Genomic DNA, 23319 nt, shown 5'->3' with positions numbered 1-23319 from the left:
ATAAACCACCCCTTGACTGGATTGGCTGCCTTGGCTATATAAGCTGCTGCACCAACTGAAATAAACAAGTCTGTAAGCTGCTCACCTCTAGCCTGCTTTCACCCAACTCCCAGCATCTGTGTGGTGACTCCATGCCTCTTGCCCTCACTGCGCTTCTCCTCTCAGAATGAATCCACAGCAACACATATGTTCTCCCTGATCCATGGTAACTAATAGAGTACCTAAAAGGGAATCTATAGGAGTGAAATTGACACTTTGAGATTCTATTATTTGAACAGTTTTATCTCAACTCCTGAGGCACAGTTTTTGTGTTGAACTCTTTCTTTAGTGTAGGGTTAATCTTATGTGTATAAAATTAATTGAAAATATATCTTAGTAGAAAATAAGCATGGGAATAGGAGCAGAAAGAGAAAAAAGGGTGGAAGGGTTGGTAGAGTGGAAAAAAATTACTATGTTCCTAAATTTCTATTATGAACTTTATGAAGTTTTTATACCTTAAATTTATTTTTTAAAATTTATTTATTTGACAGGTAGAGTTATAGACAGTGAGAGAGAGAGAGAGAGAGACAGAGAAAAAGGTCTTCTGTCCGCTGGTTCACTCCCCAAATGGCCGCTATGGCCGGCACTGCACAGATCTGAAGCCAGGAGCCAGGAGCTTCTTCCTGGTCTCCCACGTGGGTGCAAGGGTCCAAGCACTTGGGCCATCCTCCACTGCCTTTCTGGGCCACAGCAGAGAGCTGGACTGGAAAAGGAGCAACCAGGACTAGAACCCAGCACCCATGTGGGATGCTGGCACTGCAGGCAGAGGATTAACCAAGTGAGCCACGGCAATGGCCCCTATATGTTAAATTTAAAAAAATAAAAATAAATTTTAAAAGTTTAAAAAAAGAACTAAGCATAAATATTACTTGTACCAAAAACCTCAATGGATCTCAATGATATGAACTGTTACCTTTCTTTTGATTTATTTATTTATTTGTTTGTATATTGTAAATTCAACATTAGGAACATAGTAATTCTTCCCACCATGCCTGTCTTCCCAGTGATTCTCCACCCCCCCCCCCCACCTCTCCCCTCTGGTGTTTGGTCTGGGAAAGAAAAAAAAAAACAGAAAGAAAAGAAAAGAGAGAAAGAGAGAAAGAGAGGAAGGAAGGAAGGAAGGAAGGAAGGAAGGAAGGAAGGAAGGAAGGAAGGAAGGAAGGAAGGAAGGGTAAGAATGGAGTAAAAAAAATTAAGAGAATTGTTCCTCAACAGTCTAAAGAAGGGCTGTTCTTTGTTATTGCTTCTTGAAGATGTTTTTGCTTTTTTCCCCCTTCTTCTTTTCCCTTACTTCCTCTCCCTTCTTTCCTTTTTGAAACTTAATTGTCTTTAAAGAATAACCCAAGGATGATGCATCTTTTGTAAGCTCTTAGACATGACTATACTTATGAAACATAGTATTCAATGTTTCATACAATACACTAAAGGTTAGTGATTCATTTTTAAGATTTATTTATTTTATTTGAAAGGCAGAGTTATAAAGAGGCTGAGGTAGAAAAAGAAAGAGAGAAAGAGAGAAAAAGAGAAAGAGAGAGAGAGAGGTCTGCTGGTTGCTGGTTCACTCTCCAATTGGCCACAATGGCTGGAGCTGCACCTATCCGAAGCCAGGAGCCAGTAGCTTCTTTCAGGTCCCCCATACGGATGCAGGGGATCAAGTACTTAGACCATCTTCCACTGCTTTCCCAGGCCATATCAGAGAGATAGATCAGAAGTGGAGTAGCCAGAAGTTGAACCAGCACCCATATGGGATGCTGGCACTGCAGTGGGCAGCTTTACCCAATATGCCACAGCACCAGCCCCAAGGAAGTGATTCTTGAGAAAAAGTTTTATTATTAAGTCTCATGATACAATTTTTTGTGGACAGAGGTTCTGCATGGGAAGTTAGTGCACAGTGACTCTTTTTTATTTAACAAATAACACTCATATATGACATCGTTGATCATCAAAGGTTCTTGGCATGAGCTGACTCAGCTATGGAAGCCTTTTGGATCCAGTAGCTCAACAAGGCCATAAGCAAAGTGGAAGTTCTTTCCTCCCTTCAGAGAAAAGCACCTCCTTCTTTGGTGGCAACTTCTTTCCACTGGGTTCTCAACTGCAGGAGTCCCTTATGTTAGACTTTTTTTTTCCCCAGAGTGCTTTGGCTTTCCATGCTTGAAATGCTCCCACTGGGCTTTCCAGGCAGACTGGAATGCCTTAAGGGCCAATTCTGAGGTTAGAGTGCAACTTAAAGTGATTGTCATTCTATGAGTCACTGTATGGACTGCTTCCCATGATGGAACCTTCACTCCTTTTTAATTCTATTTTTGTTTCCAAACACTTGGTTCTATTAATGTGATCACTTTAACTCTTGATCGTATGTATAAGATCACTTTACCACTTGTTCCTATTCATTTGATCTTTGTAACACTTAAGCTGCTATTTTTATCAGTCAACTTAAGGGATTTTGGAGTCTTACGGCTAGTTGTTAGGTTGTACCCTTAGAAGTAGGTCCATATGAATATATGTAGGACTATACTGCTTTGCAGTTGCATACTTCATACATTTCACAATTACAACTTTATGATCTTGGTGATTCTTCCCACTGTGCCCACCCTCCTGCCCTCACTCCCACCCGCCTCTTCTTCCCTTTCTTAGTCTCACACTTATTCTTTACTAAGATTTATTTTCAATTAACTTTATATGTATATGATTAACTATGTTAAGTATAGCATTCAATGAATCATATGAAAGAGAAAAAGATAAGAAAAATATGATAAAAGAAAAGATAAACAAAGATATAGAATAAGAGCTTTCCTCAACAATCAAGAGGAGAGCTGTTCATAATCATTGCTTCTCTAAGTGTCAATTTTGTTTCTACATGTTGTCTTTTAGGTGCTCTATTAGTTATCCCATGTCAGGGAAAACATATAAAATTTGTCCCTTTGGGGCTGGCTTATTTCACTAAGTATGATATTTTCCAATTTCATCCATTTTGTTGTGATGATCAGATTTCTTTTTGTGGTTTTTACTGCTGTATATTATTCTATGATGTTCATATCCCATAATTTCTTTTTCCATCCTTCAGTTGACAGGCATTAGGGTTGATTCCATGTCTTTGCTATTGTGAATTGAGCTGTGATAAATATGGAGGTACAGATAACTCTTCCATATTCTGATTTCATTTCGCTTGGGTAGATTCCCAGAAGTGGGATGGCTGGGTCATGTCTATATTCAGACCTCTGAGGTATCTCCGCATTTTCTTCCATAATGGCTGTACCAGTTTACATTCCCACCAATAGTGAATTAGTGTGCCTTTTTTCCCACATCCTTACCAGCATTTGCTGTTTATTGAATTCTGTATGAAATTCATTCTAACTGGGGTGAAGTGAAACCTCACTGTGATTTTGATTTGCATTTTTTATGTGTCTGTTGGCCATTTGGATTTCCTTTTCTTAAAAAGGAAAGTTTAAGTCCTTTGCCCATTTCCTAACTGGATTGTTTGTTTTGTTGTTGTTGAGTTTCTTGATCTTTTTGTATATTTTGGTTATTAATCCTTTATCAGTTGTATAGTTTGCAAATATTTCCTACCATTCCATTGGTTGTCTCTTCACTTTGCTGATTGTTTCTTTTGAAGTACAGAGACTTTTCAGTTTGCTATAATCTCATTTGCGGATTTTGGCTTTGATTGCCTGTGCCTCTGGGGTCTTTTCCAAAAGTGCTTTGTCTATGCTGATGTCTTATAGGATTTCCCCCAAGTTCTCTAATAATTTGGTGGTGTCAGGTTATAGATTTAGGTCTTTAATCCATTTTGAGTAGATTTTCGTGCAAGGTGTCAGGTAAAGGTTTCTGCTTCTTCATGTGGAGATCCAGTTTTCCAAGCCCATTTGTTGAAGAGACTGCCCTTGCTCCAAGGGTTGATTTTAGCTCCTTTGTCAAAGATAAGTTGGTTATAGATGCTTGGATTGATTTCAGGTGTTTCTATTCTGTTCCATTTGTCTACCCATCCCTTTTTGTACTAGTACTAGGCTATTTTGATTATAACTGCCCTGTAGTATATCTTTTTTTTTTTTTTTTGACAGGCAGAGTGGACAGTGAGAGAGAGAGAGAGAGAGACAGAGAGGAAGGTCTTCCTTTTACCATTGGTTCACCATCCAATGGCCGCTGCGGCCGGCATGCTGCAGCCGGCGCACCACGCTGATCCAAAGGCAGGAGCCAGGTGCTTCTCCTGGTCTCCCATGGGGTGCAGGGCCCAAGGACTTGAGCCATTCTCCACTGCACTCCCAGGCCACAGCAGAGAGCTGGACTGGAAGAGGGGCAACTGGGACAGAATCCGGTGCCCCGACCGGGACTAGAACCTGATGTGCCAGCGCTGCAGGCAGAGGATTAGCCTATTGAGCCACTGCGCCAGCCTGTAGTATATCTTAAAATATGGTATTGTGATGCCTAGGGATCTGTTTTTGTTGTATGATAGCTTTAGCTATTCAGAGTTTCCTGTGTTTCCATATGAATTTCAACATCATTTTTTCTACATCTGAGAAGATTGTCTTTCATATTTTGATTTGTATTACATTGAATCTGTAAATTGCTTTCAGAAGAACATTTTGATGATATTGATTCTTCCAATCTATAAGCATGGAAGTTTTACCAATTTGCAGTATCTTTCTCTATTTCTTTCTTTAATGTTTTGTAATTCTCATTGTAGAGATCTTGGATCCTTGGTTTAACTTATTCCCAGGTATTTGATTTATTTTTGTAGCTATTGTGAATGGGATTGATATTAGAAGCTCTTTCTCAGCTGTAGCCTTGTCTACATATACAAAGGCTCTTGGTTTATGTGTGTTGATTTTGTATCTGGCTACATTTCCAAACTCTTCTATGAGTTCCAATAATTGCTTAGTGGAGTCTTTTGGATTCCCTGTGTATAGTATCATGTCATCTGCAAATAGGGATAGTTTGACTTCCTCTTTCCTAATTTTTACCCTTTTGATTTTTATTTTCTTGTCCAGTGGCTCTGGCTAGAACTTCTAGGACTATATTGAAAAGCAGTGATGAGAGTGGGCATCCTTGTCTGGTTCCAGATTCCAGTGGAAATGCTTCCAACATTTCCCTGTCCAATAGGATCCTGCCTGTGGGTTTGTCATAAATTGCCTTGATTGTGTTGAGAAATGTTCCTTCTATACTCAATTTGCTTAAAGTTTTTATCATGCAAGGATGTATTTTGTCAAATGCTTTCTCTGCATCTGTTGAGATATCATCCACTTTTTGTTCTTCAATTTAACGTGATGTATCACATTGAATGATTTGTGAATGTTGAACCATCCCTTTGTACCAGAAATAAATCCCACTTGGTCTGGGTGGATGATCTCTCTGATGTGTTGTTGTGTTTGATTGTCTAGTGTTTTGTTGAGGATTTTTACATCTATATTCATCATTAGATTGGTTTCTAGTTCTCTTTCTCTGTTGTATATTTTTCAGGTTTAGGAATTAAGGTGATGCTGGCTTCATAGAAAGAATTTGGGAGGATTCCCTCCCTTTTGATTGCTTTGAATAGCTTGAAAAGAATAATTGGAGTTAGTTCTTTAAATGTTTGGTGGAATTCAGTTGTGAAGCCATCTGGTCCTGGGCTTTTCTTTGTTGGGAGGGTCTTTACTACTGATTCAAGTTCTGTCTTGGTTATTTGTCTGTCTAAGTTTCCTACGTCTTCATGACTCAATTTAGGTAGGTTGTATCTGCCCAAGAATTTATCCATTTCTTCTAGGTTTCCCATTTTGTAGGCATGCAGTTCTTTATAACAATTTCTGATGATTCTTTTTATTTCTGTGGTGTCTGCTGTTACATTTCCTTTTTCATATCTCTTTTTATTAATTTAGGTCTTCTCCTTTTTTTGGTTGGTTGGGCCAATGGTGTGTCAATTCTGTTTACTTTTTCAAAAAACCAGCTCTTCGTTTTGTTGATCTCGTGTCTTATGTATTATTTTACTGGTTTTGATTTTGTTAGTTTCTTCTCTAATTTTAAATATTTATTTTCTCCTACTAGATTTGGTTTGCTGTTGTTTTTTCTAGGTCTTTGAGGTGCATTGATAGCTCATTTATTTGGTGCCATTCCAGTTTGTTGATGTAGGCTCCGATTGCTATAAACTCTCCTCTTAACACTGCTTTTGCTGTATCTCATAAATTTTGATATGTTGAATTGTCAACTTTCTTTGTTTCCAAAAATCTTTTGATTTCTTTGATGACCCATTTTTCATTCAGGAGCATATTGTTCAGTCTCAATGTGTTTGCGTATGTTCTGGGGATCCCTGAATTGTTGATTACCAACTTCATTCCACTGTGGTCTAGAATAACCATGGTATGATTTTTATTTTTTTTGAATTTGCTTTAAGTTGCCTTATGGTCTAGCATGTGGTCAATCCTAGAGAAAAGTTCCATGCACTGGTGAGAAAAATGTGTATTCTTTGGCTGTAGGGTGGAAAGCTCTGTAGATATCTGATAGGTCCATTTGGTCTATAGTGTCAATTAAGTCTGTTGTTTTCTTGTTGATTTTTTGTCTGGTTGATCTGTCCCCTATTACTATTGTTTTTGAGTCTATGTTTCCCTTTAAGCCCATTAACTATCCTTTTTTAAAAAAGACTTATTTATTTATTCGAAAGTCAGAGTTACACAGAGAGAGGAGAGTTAGAGGGAGAGAAAGAAAGGTCTTCCATAGGATGGCTCTCTCCCCAGTTGGCTGCAATGGCCGGAGCTGTGCCAATCCAAAGTCAGGAGCCAGGAGCTTCTTCTGGGTCTCCCACACAGGTGCAGGAGCCTAAGGACTTGGGCCATCCTCTACTACTTTCCCAGGCCACAGCAGAGAGCTAGATGGGAAATGGAGCAGCTGGGTCTCGAACCAGTGCCCATAAGGAATGCTGGCACTTCAGGCCAGGGCATTAACCTACTGTGCCACAGTGCTAGACCTTATTAACTATTCTTTCAAATAGCCAGGTACCTGTAATTAGATGTATATACATTTATAATAGTAACTTTTTCCTGTTGAATTGCTCCATTAATCATTATATAGTGCTCTTCTTTATCTCTTGGAATAGTTTTTGTGTTAAAGTCTATTTTGCCCAATATTAGGATGGCTACACCAGCTCTTTTTTGGTTTCTGTTAACATGGATTATCTTTTCCCTCCTTTCACTTTCAGTCCTTGTGCAGCTTTGTTGGTGATGTGTGTTTCTTTTAGGCAGCAAATAAATGGACTTTCTTTTTTTAATCCACTCAGCAAATCTGTGTCTTTTAACTGGAGAGTTCAGACCATTTACTTTCAGGGTGACTATTTTTCAGTAATGACTTTGCCCTTCCATATTTCCCTTAATAGTCCTATTTTTTTTTTACTTTGGGTTACCTTTGTATTTTTATGGGGTAATTTTCTGGCTTCACCTCTTTTCATTGTGATGACCATGTTTATGTGTGTAGCACATACTTGAGCATTTTTTGTAGGGCTGCATGGGTGGTTACACATTCTTTCAATTTCTGTTTGTTATTGAAGATCTTTATTTCACTTTTGTTTATAAATGAGAGCTTTGCAGATATAGTATTCACATTCTGAATGTGACCTGGCATTTCTCTCATGTACATTTTAGAATCTTTTCTTTATGTTTTACTGTGGAGAGTTTGACTACAATGTGTCATGTTGAAGATCTTTTCTGATCATGTCTATTGGGAGTTCTATGTGCTTCCTGTACTTGGATATCCTTTTCTTTCTCCAAATTGGGGAAGTTTTCTGTTATTCTTTCATTAAGAAGACCTTCTAATCTTTTCTCTTTTTCTACACCTTCAGGAATTCCCAGCACCTGTATGTTGAATCATTTGATAGCATCTTATGGATCTCCAACAGTGGCTTTTAGTTTTCTAACTTCTTCTTTTTTGGGGGTGGGGAGGTCTGACTGTAAAATTTCCTGAAATTGTCTTCTAGTTCTGATATTCTTTCTTCTGTCTCATCTACTCTGTGGCTAAGACTTTCCACTGCATTTTTATTTGAACTATAGAGTTCTTCATTTCTAGTATTTCATTCTGATTTCTCTTTAATATCTCAGTTTTGTTGGAAAAAATTCCATTTAGTTTGTGAATTTGCTTTTGGTTGCTTCTAAGTAGTCTGATGATTAATTTTCTGAATTCTGTTCCTGGGATATATTCAATCTCTTCATCTTCATCTTCTGCTATTGAAGTGTTGCAGGGTTACGTTAGGGGACTCATAGTATCTTTCTTATCCTTATTTAAGTTTTTTCCTTTGATTTTGGGCATTTGTGTGGCTTAGTGGGATGTCTATATTCAATGAGTACCAGGAGTCATGTGGTGGGTGTGGCCTGGTTGCTTTTTTCAGTATTCCAGAATAGAGCAGGTATCCAAAGTAAGGCCCCTGTGGAGCTTTGTAGCTCTCCTCTGGATGTCTGTAGAGGAGAGTGTTTACCTCTGTTGGTGTGACCAGCCCTTCTCATCGTAGCTGCAGGATGCCCTGGTGTGAGTCTACAGCTCTGAAAATCCGTGAATTCCCCTCCCCTTCTTACCTGGTCTGCTGGGTCCTCCATTCTCCTCTCCAGGTTGGAGCTTCCACCATTCCCCCTCTCCTGTTCTTTTTTTTTTTTTTTTTTTTTTTCTTATTTGCTCTTTTGGCATGGACATGGACAATCTCTACTGTTCTCGCTGGATTTTCTGCTGTGAATTCTCCATGGCTTTGTCTGAGGCATGTAGTTTCAACCCTTATTAAACAATAATTTTGCCTGGTGTGATTTGGACAATCCTGTTGCCATTCCACCATTTTGAAATCCCCTGTTAGCTTTCCAAAGTATTCTTATTCCAAACTCTTAATTCAATTTGTGTAATACTTTCATACTTTGGGAAAATACTGAAAGCTAATAAGACATTTGGAAAAACTAAACCACAACTCTATGGACATAGGAAATGGAGAGAGAAATGCAAAGAAAAACATTAACAGAACACATTGAGCTTGGTTAAATGGATATTATGTATTCATTTTTTCTTTCTGGCTCCTAATTTTTGTATTTTTGCGTGTATTCATTTTTGTGGTCTGTCCTGAGAAAGCCCAGTACTGATGGAACAGAGCTGTTAGAGCCAAATGCTTGCAGTTGAGAATTTTGATTCTACTTGTGTATGGATAAGGGTCAGTTACTAAGCATGAACACAAAGAAGCGTCTTCAAACCAGGAAAGACCAAAGACTTGCTGTTCTCCAAATATGGTGCAGAGCCCCTGGGGGATTCAAGGTAAGCCTTATAGCTAAATTAAGCATTGGAGAGCTGCAGGGTACAACTACTTCCATAAAAGGTTTGAGTGATTGACCACTAGAAAGTTTTTACTCTAAGAGTCTGTTATTAAGTATATATACACACACATATATAATTGGTTCAAATATTGAATTTACTTGGTTTTTGCTTTATGTAGGCAGCTGTTAGAAAGTATTTGATGCTCAGGAATGAGAATTATGGCATGTGCCAAAAGGATTTTAGAATTGGGATCTAAGTTGTGATCTAATTAAACAATAAGACCTGACAAAACAGTTCTGTTAATGACTTCCTGGGGCAGTTCAACTTCCTGTGTCAAAGCAGAACAAGGGCAAGGTCATCTGCCTTTAGCTGAGGTTTTTTTACCCTTTCAAAAATAATGCTTCTTCTGTTTCTCCCACCCACTCCCTTCTCTCTGTGTATCTGCTATAAATTCATGCACTAAAACAGTGACCAGAAAGTCTGAATCAGAAGCCTTAAAACAGCAAGACCAAAAAAAAAAAAAAAAAAAGGAGGAAAGAAAGAAAGAAAAGAAAAAAGTTATTCACAATCATCTAAAAATATGCAAGAAAGAAATAGCACACCACAGCCCACAGCTCTACCAAATCGAGGCATAAAGTCAGGCCAAGGAGTTGAACAGCTTGAGCGCACACATCACCACCGTGAGTGACACAAAGGAAAAGGCAAGGGCAGCAAATGTACACTCCAACCCCAACTTCCACAGGTGGAAACATCTGTTCAGATTGTGGCCGCACCTGCTGCCTGTGTAGAACATGGAGAGATGTCTCAGTTGGGGAGAAAGGCTTATCAGAGTCACCTACTCTGTACAGCTTCCTGACGGTCTTGCTAGCTGTGTCCATTTCAGTACTGGAAATTTTGTGAAAGAGCCACTCCGCTTGTTTGGATGAAAAACGAAGCACAACTTTTACTTTGAAAGGCAGTCGGATTTCTTTCAGACTCTTTTCCCTGAATAGAAACCTCGTTCTTCAAACAACAACATTGACTGCACTGAATTAAAGGTACATTAAGGAAAGTAATAAAAATGTCTGTAACGGAGGCTGTTAGATTATTAAGGTTGACTTAGCATTTTATTTTCTAAACAAAGGAGCTATTTTTAGAATTCATTCAGAGTATATTATTTTAGGTGACCAATGTAGTTTCTATCTCTGTGTCACTTCACATGTGGGGCCACTTGTTGTGACTTAACATCTTTTTGGATAGAGTAGACAGATGACATATGATAGCCAGTAACATTTAAATTTGATGTAAACAAGGAATCATTTTTTTTACTGTAATTGTGTCCCATGCAATGTTTGGGACATTTTTGTTTGCTAAATTCAGGAACCTATTTTCATGGTATTTTAAATTTTACATAATTTTTATCATTTTTCCTCTATAAGGAAGGAATTATGGAAGTGTCATGCATGTGACACATTTGATTCCAACTAAATTAACGAAGACAATTAGAATTCTGTTTGAAGAAAATATTTTCTTTATGACAGGGCTCTGTGTGCCAGGCATCCTCAAATGGTAGACAGAACCTTCCAGCCTCCAGGGGGATTGTCAGGAGCAGAGGCCTGGCCCATTCCGGGTGCCTGGGGGTTCAGCTCAGCTTTGGTCTGGGGTGGAGCTAGTGTACAACCAGTGTTGGTTGTAACCTTCAGAAGCTGTTGGCTCCTGTCATGGGTGCAACTTTGTTAATTACTAAAAATTCCCCCTCAAAATTTTCCCATAATTATGATTGCATCTGAGAATACGGCCAGGCAAGTTTGATGGAGACGAGTAAAAGAGATTCACCCATTTAATCTTCCTCAGTAGGATTTAGTCACCGACTTGTCCTCTAAAACACTGTGCTCTCTTTTTAAGTTTTTAATGCAGCAAACATTATCCTACCTGCCAGCTTCCGTGGGGATTTCTGCATGGTTTACTCTAATTACTCCCAATGCCAGACCTTGTGTGCTATGAAAAACTTCAAAGTAAAAAAAAAAAAAAAAAAAACTAAAAAAGGAATAATGCGGTGTTTCTTTTTCTTCTCTTTGCTCCTTTTTTTTTTTAAGACGCAGTATCAAGGAGACAAGATGGCATTTTGTTCTCATAAAGTGATGGACAAATCACACGGATAATCTATTAGGATGATGGATGGTATACATTTTAATATGAAACATCAACTGTAAGTGAGTTTCTCCTAGAATGTCTTTGAAACAGAACAATCTCTGTTTGGCCAAAATTTAAAAGTCAGGAATATAAGTTGAAAAGTACTCTGCATATAAAAATTTTGATTAATTTCAATTATGTGTCTTGCAAGAACCAGAAAAACCCTAGCTGAGAGCAGTTGTTTCAGAAGGAAGTACCTGAAAATAAAACCCACTTCCTCCCTCAAGCCTAAAGAGTACCAGTCCTTCAATGCCTGTTTACTGGATTGTGCTGATGAAATGCTATCTCCCTTCTCTGTTTTTGTCTTCATTCCATAAAGCCCAACTAGCCTGATGAAAGTGTTTTTGTCTTGTTTTCTTGCTATAGACTCTATGTTTTCTTAAACTTCTTTTTTTCCTTTTTGCCAGGGTTCCCATCTCTTAACCTTGTAAACCATGATCCTTGTATTCAAATTCCCTGTCTGCTGTGGGTCAGAGACAAGTTTAAAAAAATAATCAAAGTAATAAGACAGGATGAATGCTTTGCTAGCTATATGTATAAAGAGATTGGGGGGCCCGGCGCCGTGGCTCACTTGGTTAATCCTCCACCTGCGGTGCCGGCATCCCATATGGGTGCCAGGTTCTAGTCCAGGTTGCTCCTCTTCTAGTCCAGCTCTCTGCTGTGGTCCAGGAGGGCAGGGGAGGATGACCCAAGTGCTTGGGCCCTGCACCCACATGGGAGACCAGGAGGAAGCACCTGGCTCCTGGATTCGGATTGGCGTAACTCCAGCCATTGCGGCCATCTGGGGAGTGAACTAACGGAAGGAAGACCTTTCTCTCTCTCTCTCTCTCTCTCTCTCTCTCTCACTGTCTTACTCTATCTGTCAAATAAATAAATAAAAAAAAAAGATTTGGGAGCAAAAGGTTGTGGAGTAACTAACTCATTAAGCATCATTCTAATCAAAATAGTATTGACATAGAATAATAGAAGCTGATAATATACTATATGTAATATTGCTATATATATGCCATATATATAATATGGTTAAACTGAGACAGAACTCATTTCAAAATCTGAATGCTCCTCTATAGCCAATGACCTTTCAAAAATTATTAATCTTGGGGCTGGTGCCTTGGCTCACTTGGTTAATCCTCCGCCTGTGGCGCTGGCATCCCATTTGAGCACCAGGTTCTAGTCCTGGTTGCCCCTCTTCCAGTCCAGCTCTCTGCTGTGGTCCGGGAGTGCAGTGGAGGATGTCCCAAGTGCTTGGACCCTGCACCCGCATGGGAGACCAGGATAAGCACCTGGCTCCTGGCTTCGGATCGGCGCAGTGCTGGCCATTGCAGCCATTTAGGGGGTGAACCAACAGAAGGAAGACCTTTCTCTCTGTCTCTGTCTCTCTCACGGTCTGTAGCTCTACCTGTCAAATAAAAAAAAATTACTAATCTTGAATCTCAGTTGCCTCTACTATAAAGTACTGACATTCCCTATAAGGTTGCAGGCTGTGAGAATTGAATTAAGGAGCTTGTTCTGGTCACCGGCACGACTGTCACTCCTGCTGCCGACATTCATTCTTGAGCTGTGGCCTGCACTTTATGTATATTATTCAATTAACTCTCGAAACTGCCTTTTGATGTCCATATAACTCACGCTTCCATTCTACAGCTGAGAAAATGAAAGTGCCCAGGGTCACACAAGCTGTTATTTATTTTTTTATTTATTTTTAATTTAGGCAGACTTGGGAGCCTCCTTCATAATCATAATATTGGATTAATTCTCTCCTTTCTTATAATTATTGTTATTGGAGAAAGTCTGATATTGCCTAGTTAGAGCCTTCTTTTTATAAATGAAAGAGCAGAGGATAGATAGGCTAACACATTTGGGGCAGTACAGCCAATAAAATAAATAACCAAGATTCAATGTCTCTGTGCCATTAGGAAAAAAAAATGCCTGAGACTGGATAATTTATAAAGAAAATGAAGGAATTAATTAAGGCTGGGAGGTCTGAGATCAAGCTGTGGGCAAGTGTGGTTGTCTGAGGAGGGCTGCTCTTTGCCTCCAGCATGGTACCTCATTGCTGTGGGAGGACCGCCCTGTCCTACATGGCAGAAGGCAGAAAGGCAAACGAACTACAGGCTTCGTGCAGTCTTTTATTTGAGGTCCTTGTAGTGTAGAACACTATCACACAGTCCAGTATAAGTCAACCCTTGAATTTTGGGGATGATACACTCAAACTACAGCACTGAAAGTTCCAAGGAAGTTCATTGCATCACATTGTCATCGATTTTCATGCTGAATCTGGGTTGTTGAATTGTAGAATGATATTATAATTTTGTTGACCAAAATAATTCCAGGTAAATGACTTGCTGCACACCAATCCTCAGAAACAATTAAACGGAGATAAATTGGAGGCTCTGCTTTGTCCAGAGTCTGACTAAGGCAGCGCCCATGAGTGGGTGAGCCACAGGTGATTTCTGTGATCCCCAAACAACTGAAAGGGACCGGAAAAAGGGTCCTTTCCCGGGTTCAGCGAGCTCAGGAACATATTCCCCACCAGCAGGCCGTGGAATCACAATGCCTCAGAAACTAATGGACGCTAAGACTGCAGGCTGCCTTCACCTTACATGTTACAGGGACTTGAAGTGTGGCTTCATGAGTGAAATGACAAAACTCGCACAGCTGACTGGTGTTCAGAATGTTCCTTAAACACGAACGTTAAACTCAATGACAACATTAAACTTTTCAACTGGACTCTTGTTGGGGCCGGTGCTGTGGCTCAGTAGGTTAGCGCCCTGGCCTGAAGCGCTGACATTCCATATGGGTGCCGGTTCTAGTCCTGGCTGCTCCTCTTCTGGTCCAGCTCTCTGCTGTGGCCTGGAAAAGCAGTAGAAGATGGCCCAAGGCCTTGGGCCCCTGCACCCACATGGGAGACCTGGAAGAAGCTCCTGGCTCCTGGCTTTGGATTATCACAGCTCGGGCTGTTGTGGCCATCTGGGGAGTGAACCATTGGATGGAAGACCACTCTCTCTCTGCCTCTCCTCTCTCTGTAACTCTGACTTTCGAATAAATAAATAAATCTTTTAAAAAAAATTGGACTCACGCAGCGATTCAATTTTCCTACTAGCCCACTCAGTGTTTACATCAAAGAACCTGAGAAACAGGAAACAGATGTAAACTACTTAGTAAAGAGGAAAGCATCTGAAAACCAATTCCTTTTATTTTAAAAAGAAAATGTTTTCGGCATTATTGAGGTACAGTTGACACACAGAAATAGTGTACATTTAAGGTACACAGATTAATGATTTTTAAAAGATTTATTTTCATTTATTTGAAAAGCAGAGTTACAGAGAAAGGGAAAGACAGAGACATCCTCCATCCTCTGATTCACTCCAAAAATGACCTCAACAACCGGGGCTGGGCCAGGCCGAAGCCAGGAGCCCTGAACTTCTTCCAGGTTCCCCACGTGGGTGCAGGGGCGCAAGGACTTGGCCATCTTCCTCTGCTTTCCCAGACACATTAGCAGGGAGTTGGAATGGAAGAGGAGCACCCTGATCTTGTCTCCAGTCCGCGATAATACGGGAAGCCGGCATCACAGGCAGCAGCTTAACATGTTACCACAACACGATCGCCGATCCCTGGCTTATTGCTTTGATATATGCAAACATTGTGGAATAATCCCCGCAATCAAGCTAATTAATATATCTATCACCTCACATTGTTACTATTATTTTCCTCTTCTCCCACCCTCCCTCCTTCCTCCCATCCTTTCTTTTGTGGTGAGAATGTTTAAGATCTACCCTTTTGGAAAAGCCTTCCTTGAAAATCTCAAGTGTACAATACAGACTGTTAGCCGCAGTCCCCACGCTGTGTACTGGATCTCCGGAACCCATTCATCTTGCACTGCTGAAACGCTGTAGCCCTTGGCCACTATCTCTTCCTTTCTTACTAACCTGCTCTTCCTCTACCACTGACAACCACGAACCATGCGATTACTCTCTGTTTCTATGAGATTTAGAAGCCACATGGAAGTGAAAGCATGCAGTGTGTAGCTCATTTTGCTTAGCAAAATGTCCTTCAAATTCACCCCTGTTGTCACAAAAGCAGCATTCCCTTGTTTCTAAAGTTGAATAATATCCATGTATGTGTATATATATATATATATATGTATATATATTTTCAGATTTTCTTTCTCCATCATTCTACTAATAACCACTTAAGTTGTTTCCCTGTCTTGACTATTTTATAATGGTACAATGAACATGGGGATGCAGCTGTCTCTGCAAGATCCAGAATTTATTTCCTTTGAGTAGACAAAAATCTTGTGAAGAAAGGGAATCAAAAGATACATTTTTGGTGCAAAACATTTTGAAGTCCATGCATAATTTTTTCATAGTACAGTTTCATGAACATTTAAAAGACCACTGATAAAATCAGAAATGATATTGTTGGGTCACATGATAGTTTTATTTTTAATTTTTTTGGATGAATTTCCACAATTTTCCATAATGATGGCCCCAATTTGCATTCTCACCAATAGAGTACACAAAGAGTCCTTTTTCTCCACATGTTTGCCAACACTTTTTATCTGCTGCCTTTTGGGTAATAGCTATTCTAAACAGGTGTGAAGTGATGTTTCATCTTGGTTTTGGTTTCACTCTTCTTTTTTTTTTAATTTATTTTATTTATTTGAAAGAGTTACTGAGAGATGTGGAGAGAGAGGGAGAGAGAGAGAGAGAGAGGTCTTTCATCTACTGGTTTCCTCCACAAATAGTTGCAATGGCCAGAGTTGAGCTAATTCAAAGCCAGGACCTAGGAGCTTATTCTGGGTCTCACACGTGGCTGCAGGGGCCCAAGGACTTGGGCCATCTTCTACTGCTTTCCCAAGCAATAGCAGAGAGCTGGATCGGAAGTAGAGCAGCCAGGACTCGAACCTGCACCCATATGGGATGCTGGTGCTGCGGGCCAGGGCTTTAACCCCCTGTACCACAGTGTCAGCCCTGGTTTCATTCTTCTTTTACTAGATAAGTAATATTTTCTTCAAAGGTGACATTGCAACCACTGTGAAAAGAAAAATACAAATACCAGATCATAATGCCCTATGTTTTCATTTATCTCCCCATGTCCTTTTATTATTATTATTATTTTTTTTTTTTTTTTTTGACAGGCAGAGTGGACAGTGAGAGAGAGAGACAGAGAGAAAGGTCTTCCTTTGCCGTTGGTTCACCCTCCAATGGCCGCCGCTGCAGCCGGCGCACCGCGCTGATCCGATGGCAGGAGCCAGGATCCAGGTGCTTTTTCCTGGTCTCCCATGGGGTGCAGGGCCCAAGCGCCTGGGCCATCCTCCACTGCACTCCCTGGCCATAGCAGAGAGCTGGCCTGGAAGAGGGGCAACCGGGACAGAATCCGGCGCCCCAACCGGGACTAGAACCCAGTGTGCCGGCGCCGCAAGGTGGAGGATTAGCCTATTGAGCCACGGCGCCGGCCTCATGTCCTTTTATTATTATAATTGGGTCCCTAGTTGATTTATATTGGGTTATATATAGCTATATATAGGGTTATATACATTGGGTCTGTAAGATATATGACGCTCTACACTGTATCTGTAAGGTTTAATTAATTTTTTTTTTTTTGACAGGCAGAGTGGACAGTGAGAGAGAGAGAGACAGAGAGAAAGGTCTTCCTTTTGCCGTTGGTTCACCCTCCAATGGCCGCCGCGGCCAGCGCGATGCGGCCGGCGCACCGCGCTGATCCGATGGCAGGAGCCAGGAGCCAGGTGCTTTTCCTGGTCTCCCATGGGGTGCAGGGCCCAAGCACCTGGGCCATCCTCCACTGTACTCCCGGGCCACAGCAGAGGGCTGGCCTGGAAGAGGGGCAACCGGGACAGAATCCGGCGCCCCGACCGGGACTAGAACCCGGTGTGCCGGCGCCGCAAGGTGGAGGATTAGCCTAGTGAGCCGCGGCGCCGGCCATTAATTTTTTTACAAATAACTCTGCTTGATAGGCAACTTGTTTCCATTTTTCATATGAGGTATCAGAATCTCCAGAAGTTGAAATAATGTGCCCATAATCTCAGACTTTATTCATGTCAGAACCAGGAGATTCAGGAGCACAACTCCGGCATTTCTGACTCCAAAGTGGGTGTTCTTTCTGCAGTGTTCAGTGGCCTCTGAAAAGACCATGAGTTTCATCCAGTCTGAAGGAGAAGAGTACATAACATGGGAAGGCAACAAGATATGACTTGCTCAGGAATAAAATTCTAACCCCCTACACCATTTACCCAATGACTGTGAACAATAGTCCCCCTCACTTGGCTTGTGTAAATAAGAACCATGTGAAGACCAAAGAAGCAGGTGGGCCCCACCAAGAGCCAGAACGCGTCCTGTAACTCCCTGCTGTTTGGAACAGACCTTCCCTGCACGGGACACCAGTGCCGGCATAAACACCTGCCACTGCACTGCCACTGATACAGGGGCAGCTCAGTAAGGTCATGGGGGCAGAAAATCAAGAATTGCAAGTTTTCTTGTCTACCAATAGTTCTTTTCATAATGTGTTTTCGTGAACTTTTTGAAGAATCCTTCAATGCATGAATTTCGAATGTTTTGCACCAAAATAAGCTCATCTTTTAATTCCATTTTCTATGAATGTTTTGAGTTACCCTCATATAATAATAAGACTTGACAGAACCCAACTACCTCTCCTATTTCTGTCCAGAGAATAAAAAGTTCTTGATCTTGTACTTGGTTATTGAGACAAAAACATTGTTCTTCCCTTTGATTTTTGAGGGGGAAAAAGACGCATTCTGTATAAAATATATGTCAAACATACTCTCCCTAAAAGATTGTGTCATTTCACACTTGATTCTGCTGTAGGAAGAGGGTGTTTTTGTTTTGTTTTGCTTTACTTTTTGTATTCTCGAGTATCGTACAATGCAAGGGTAAGATCAGTGACGGTGTCCTTGCCAACTATTGTTCAACAGGCTTCTCTAGGTTTATATGATGGGTGTGTGGAAATGATGCAAACACATTTGGTGCTGTCTAGAAACATATTTAAACTTGAAAGTGGAGGCAAAAATTCACCCAAAGTCATTCATTCTATATTTTTGTGGGACACATCTAAAATGTTGTATAAGGAAGCTCACCTCAAGTTTCTTGTTTGCATGCTAATGTTTTAAATCTTCCACCCAATGTCACAAATGTTTTAAATCCAGAAATTCTGTGGAGATGTCAGAGTATCTGTAAGCAAAGAAGTAGAAACCCATGCTAGAATTATTATTTTGAACAAGCTATTGACGGCTATAATAAAGTTATAGCAACTGGACTGGGGAATGTAAAGTTGGTTAATGGACTTTATTTAGACAACATCAGATAAGGGCATTCGTAATAACTGTTATCTTGATGGGTAACCCTAAATTCAAGAAAATGTTTCCCCAAACACAAGTTGTTGTGAATTCCTTTCCCTTTTATCTTACTGCAGAAAGAAGATTACAGTTTCCTATTATGAAATAGCATCATAAAATGCAGAGCACAGCCACCCAGACTGAAACCACCTTTCTCCTCTGCTGATATAGACAAAGTAGCAGTAAATGCTTTTTGAGCTCCTGGCGTGCAGATAAATTCCTACAGACATCTCCAATTGGACTGAGAGATTGAGAGACACAAGGGAGAGAAGAGCTGAGGCCAGGAGAATTTAACATGGCAATTAGCAACCCTTCGGCGTTGCTAGACCCCACAGCACAAGACAGGATGCAAGGAACCACAAAATCTCTCCAACAGAGTAGATGATAAATTGGTTGGGTCCCAGGGGTTGCTGGACACAGTTATTATCCAATGGCAGGCCTGGATGATGTGAGAGTCTATGTAGTAAGGTCAGAAAATGAAACAGGGCTTTAAATTCCCAAGGAGCTGCTTCGCTTACATCTCTGCCCTTTCCCCTCATTGTGGACAACTCTGAATCCCATCACATAATCTGTGTTGCCTTCTCTATCTGAATGCAGAACTCCCCAAACATCAGGCATACAAACAACTCTAACCATCATCACCAATCATTCTGTCTATGGAAAGTCAGAAAAGTGAAAGTGAAATCAAAAATATTTAAAGACTTCTGTCTTAAATAGCAGAAGGAGGGTGTATAGGAGAAAAGACATCCCAATCCTCTTTCAGTAACCAGATAGCTGCTTTTGGGCATTGTTTTAATCACCATACATGGTTTGTAACAAGTATAACATAGTATTGAAGCTAACTCTCCATTTCTTGGTGTCTTAGTTTAATGACTAGAAAAGAAGGGGTCCACTTATGTCACCAGCGTCCCACGTCAGAGTGCCAGTTTGAATTCTGACTGTTGTGTTTTCAATCTGTTTTCCTCTTAATGTACATAGGAAAACAGCAAAAGATGGGCCAAGTGCTTGAGTTCCTGTCACCCTTGTGGGAAAACCAGATGGAGTTCTGGCTCCTGACTTTTGCCTGGAGCAGTTGGGCATTTAGGGAGTGAACTTGTAAATGGAGGCTACTCTCTCTCTCTCTCTCTCTCTCTGCCTTTCAAATAAATAAATCTTAAATAAAAGAAAATTAGGACTGATGCTATTACCTCTATAATATTGCATAAGCTTAAAGGAAGTAATTCATGTTAAATATGTTAAATGCTAAAAGAGTGCCTGGCACTGAGGAAGCTCTCAATATGTGTTAGTGAGGACAGTCATGATGCTGGTGTTGGAAAAGAAGAAGATGGTGATGATGATAGAGTGACAATAGTGTGTGGCTAACTTTTATAATCCATAGAGCAAGGACCATGTTGGTCTTATTTGTGGCTAAAATCCCAACATCTAAGCACCCTGCCTGAAATGCAATTAATATTTATGGACGGACAACATGAATGATTACACGAGTTTTTTAAGTGCTGAATTTCACACTTGTGTTACTATTGATCTAGCTTAATTATGAGGATTATTAGGAGTCACTAAAAGGGACATGGGAAATCAATTTAGTAAAATCACTATCATGAAGCCACATTTATTGAGGGACAATTATATATATATATGTGTATATATATATATGTATGTATATATGTATGTATGGCTTGGAATTTCAACTTGAAAGGGATATAAAAAGGAACAAAATTCAGAGGATGGCCAAGGAGAGAGAAAGAGCCTACTCACACTATAATCCCTTTAGGGTTTCACAGTTTCACCATAACATTCTCGATTGGCCTGAGCCTATGACTGAAGAAAGTGGAAAGTAAGCCAGGTTAGACGAACCTTGTTTGCTCCCTATTTAATAGTCCAGCATTTATGTTGTAAGTTCTCTTGAACTTGTAACCTCATAGTTCAGAGCAATAATTTCAGAAGGAAGAGGCTAAACATGACTCCTACTTCCTGGCCTAATACCCTGGCTAAGATTTCATGGCCATTTTGTCTTTGTCCTGACAAAATGCCATTTGTGAGCCATGCTGTTCAAAAAGCCAGCTAATTGCCAATTCTCTTTTTGCTCTTTTCTGTTAGTTTTTGTGACTGTGCCATCACGAATGCTTGATTCTATCACCACATGTTTATGAGCTGGTATGGTGGGCAAAGCAACCAGAGTCACAAATTCAAAGAACAATGGCTCCCGTGCTCACCAACTCCCTGGGGACACCCCAGAGCTAAGTCAGCCACCCATCTTGCACAATCTCCCATGCCCCTTGGCCTGCTCTGCTTCTCCCCAAATCACCTATCTACCAACATGTTACATATTTATTCGCTTTTGTATGTTTTTCCTACTTTACTGCAAGTATGCCTGGGGCTGTGCTTGGCACCAAATAGACACTAGAAGTATCTGCTGAAATAATTAATGAATATTAGAAGGATTACCTTAATATGCATTACACTCTTTAAGCCAGGGGGGTTGGTCACGGGGCTGTTTACTTTGTGATAAATCATTGAGCTGTATATTTTTCTCTCTGTGTTTGTGTGTGTATGTGTAATTTACAATAGTGAAGGCAAAAACAGAAAAAAAAATCCAAGCTTCTTTTAAGATTAAAATCACAATACCGGGGCCAGCGCTGTGGCGTAGCGGGTGAAGCTGCTCTCTGCAGTCCTGGCATCCCATATGGACACTGGTTTGAGTCCTGACTGTTCCACTTCCAATCCAGCTCTCTGCTAATGTGTTTGAGAAAGCATCAGAAGATGGCCAGAAGAAGCTCCTGGTTCCTGGCTTCCGACCAGAGCCTCTCTAGCCATTGCGGCCATTTGGGGAGTGCAACAGTGGATGCAAGACTTCTTTCTCTCTGCCTCTGCTTCTCGCTCTCTGTAATTCCTCCTTTCAAATAATAATTTTTTTTTAAAAAATCACACTACCTTACTTACTTGTTTTCTGTACCAAGTAGTTCTTCATTGCCAATGTCAAAATGCATTGCTTGAGCAAAATACCTACATTTTATGTTTCCACTACTTAACCTAGGTTGCAAAGTGACTGTTGGGCTCATCATGTATAACCAAAACCTTTTATTGAATGTCTCCTCTGTTTTCCTTTCACCAGGTAAAAGTAAGTGTAAAGGCCGAAAATTCTTGAGAGGGTGACAACTCTTCACATGAGTACACTAGCAAGCCACCCCCTCAGACTTGGAGAATATGCAGATTTTAAGTCGATTCCCTAAAATGGGAGGGCTGAAGTCTTCACAGGGGTGCACAGAAGACCGGTACACCAAAAACTTCATCTTTGTGGGACAGATCTTTTTCCAGACTGCAAGTGGGTATGAAATTATATCCAGATTCAATGTAAAAAGTCACAGATGCAATGAAAAAAATCCAGTTTGGCTTCAGTATTCAAAATAAATTCATTTGATGAGTGTGTTCTGCATTTTAGAACATAAATCTGTCTCATAGATAAAATGTGGCTGGCAAGGCTGATGAGGATTCAGCATGGAGAATGAGGGATGCATGGTTTTGGCGATCTTATCCTTGCAATTCCTTCCCCAGTGAGTCTCGGCAAGAGATGACCTCCACCTGGAACAGACATCGCCCATTTGCCCATGTGCCAGAACCAGAATTTCACGTCTAGGGCTACGGCTACATTTGGTAAACAGGTTAGGGTCAGTTGCATTAAATAAATGTTTTTCTTGCTTTTGAAAGCCAATGTTTTGGAAACCAAAGGAAATAATTATGTCCTACTTACGGGAGGTTTATTTTAAAGCCTAGCTAGGGCCCCACAGTGCCACTGCTTCCATTTTTCAGAATTGATTTTCCACCACACACACCGTTACTGTGAAGTTAGGTGCAGTATTTCCTCTCAGTAACAATGATGCAGTGTCTTTGGAACATTTCCTGGTGTCTCCCACTTTTTCTACCTGTGATACTCATTTGGTCGACTCGGGCTTTCCAGGAGAACTTGCATCATGGGTCTCCCACATATTGTTGTCCTGCATGACCCAGGAAGATAGGGAATCAGAAAACTTTGCAAGCAGAATTTTAATCACTCCTTGGAAACGAAGGCTTTGCTAGCATTAGTCTCCCCTCAATAAGTCTTATTCACTTTCACATACGAAGCATTAAGGCCTGCACTAATCGGTTCTCCTCCTATTGCTCCCCAAGGCAAACTTGGGAAAGAGGAGTTGGTCTTTGGAGCTTATCTGAGCCCCTCCCCTCTCTCCTCTCCCTCCTCTCTCCTATTGGGAGCATTCACTGTCTTCTCCTTCCACGAGGCCCTGTGCACTAACTCCCTCAGGTCTGGAAATCCACCCAGGCCCTCCTCCACGATGTGATGTCAAGGCACAGTGTGCCAGCTGCCTTCCAAGCTCACCTACCTATATCCCATCCATGCATGTCTGCTTCTTATTTCCAAAGCCAGCTATGAAAGTAGCTAAGTAAAGTTCATATCTCACAAAAAATCCACAGTGGTCTCCCCTTATTTATTGTCTGAC

At 40.7% G+C, this 23319-nt stretch overlaps 1 long non-coding RNA gene across 1 annotated transcript; it reads left to right on the top strand.

Moving 5' to 3' along the window:
* The first annotated feature begins 71 nt into the window (after nucleotides 1-71).
* Nucleotides 72-22259, top strand: LOC103350129 (uncharacterized). Its single transcript, XR_518205.4, has 4 exons — nucleotides 72-9279; nucleotides 9748-10316; nucleotides 11355-11467; nucleotides 21939-22259. It is a non-coding gene; the product is annotated as an uncharacterized lncRNA (long non-coding RNA).
* The last annotated feature ends 1060 nt before the right edge of the window (nucleotides 22260-23319 follow it).

Source organism: Oryctolagus cuniculus, chromosome 7, assembly GCF_964237555.1.
Source record: "Oryctolagus cuniculus chromosome 7, mOryCun1.1, whole genome shotgun sequence".
Classification (NCBI taxonomy): Eukaryota; Metazoa; Chordata; class Mammalia; order Lagomorpha; family Leporidae; genus Oryctolagus; species Oryctolagus cuniculus.
This window is presented reverse-complemented; position numbering and strand designations above follow the sequence as displayed.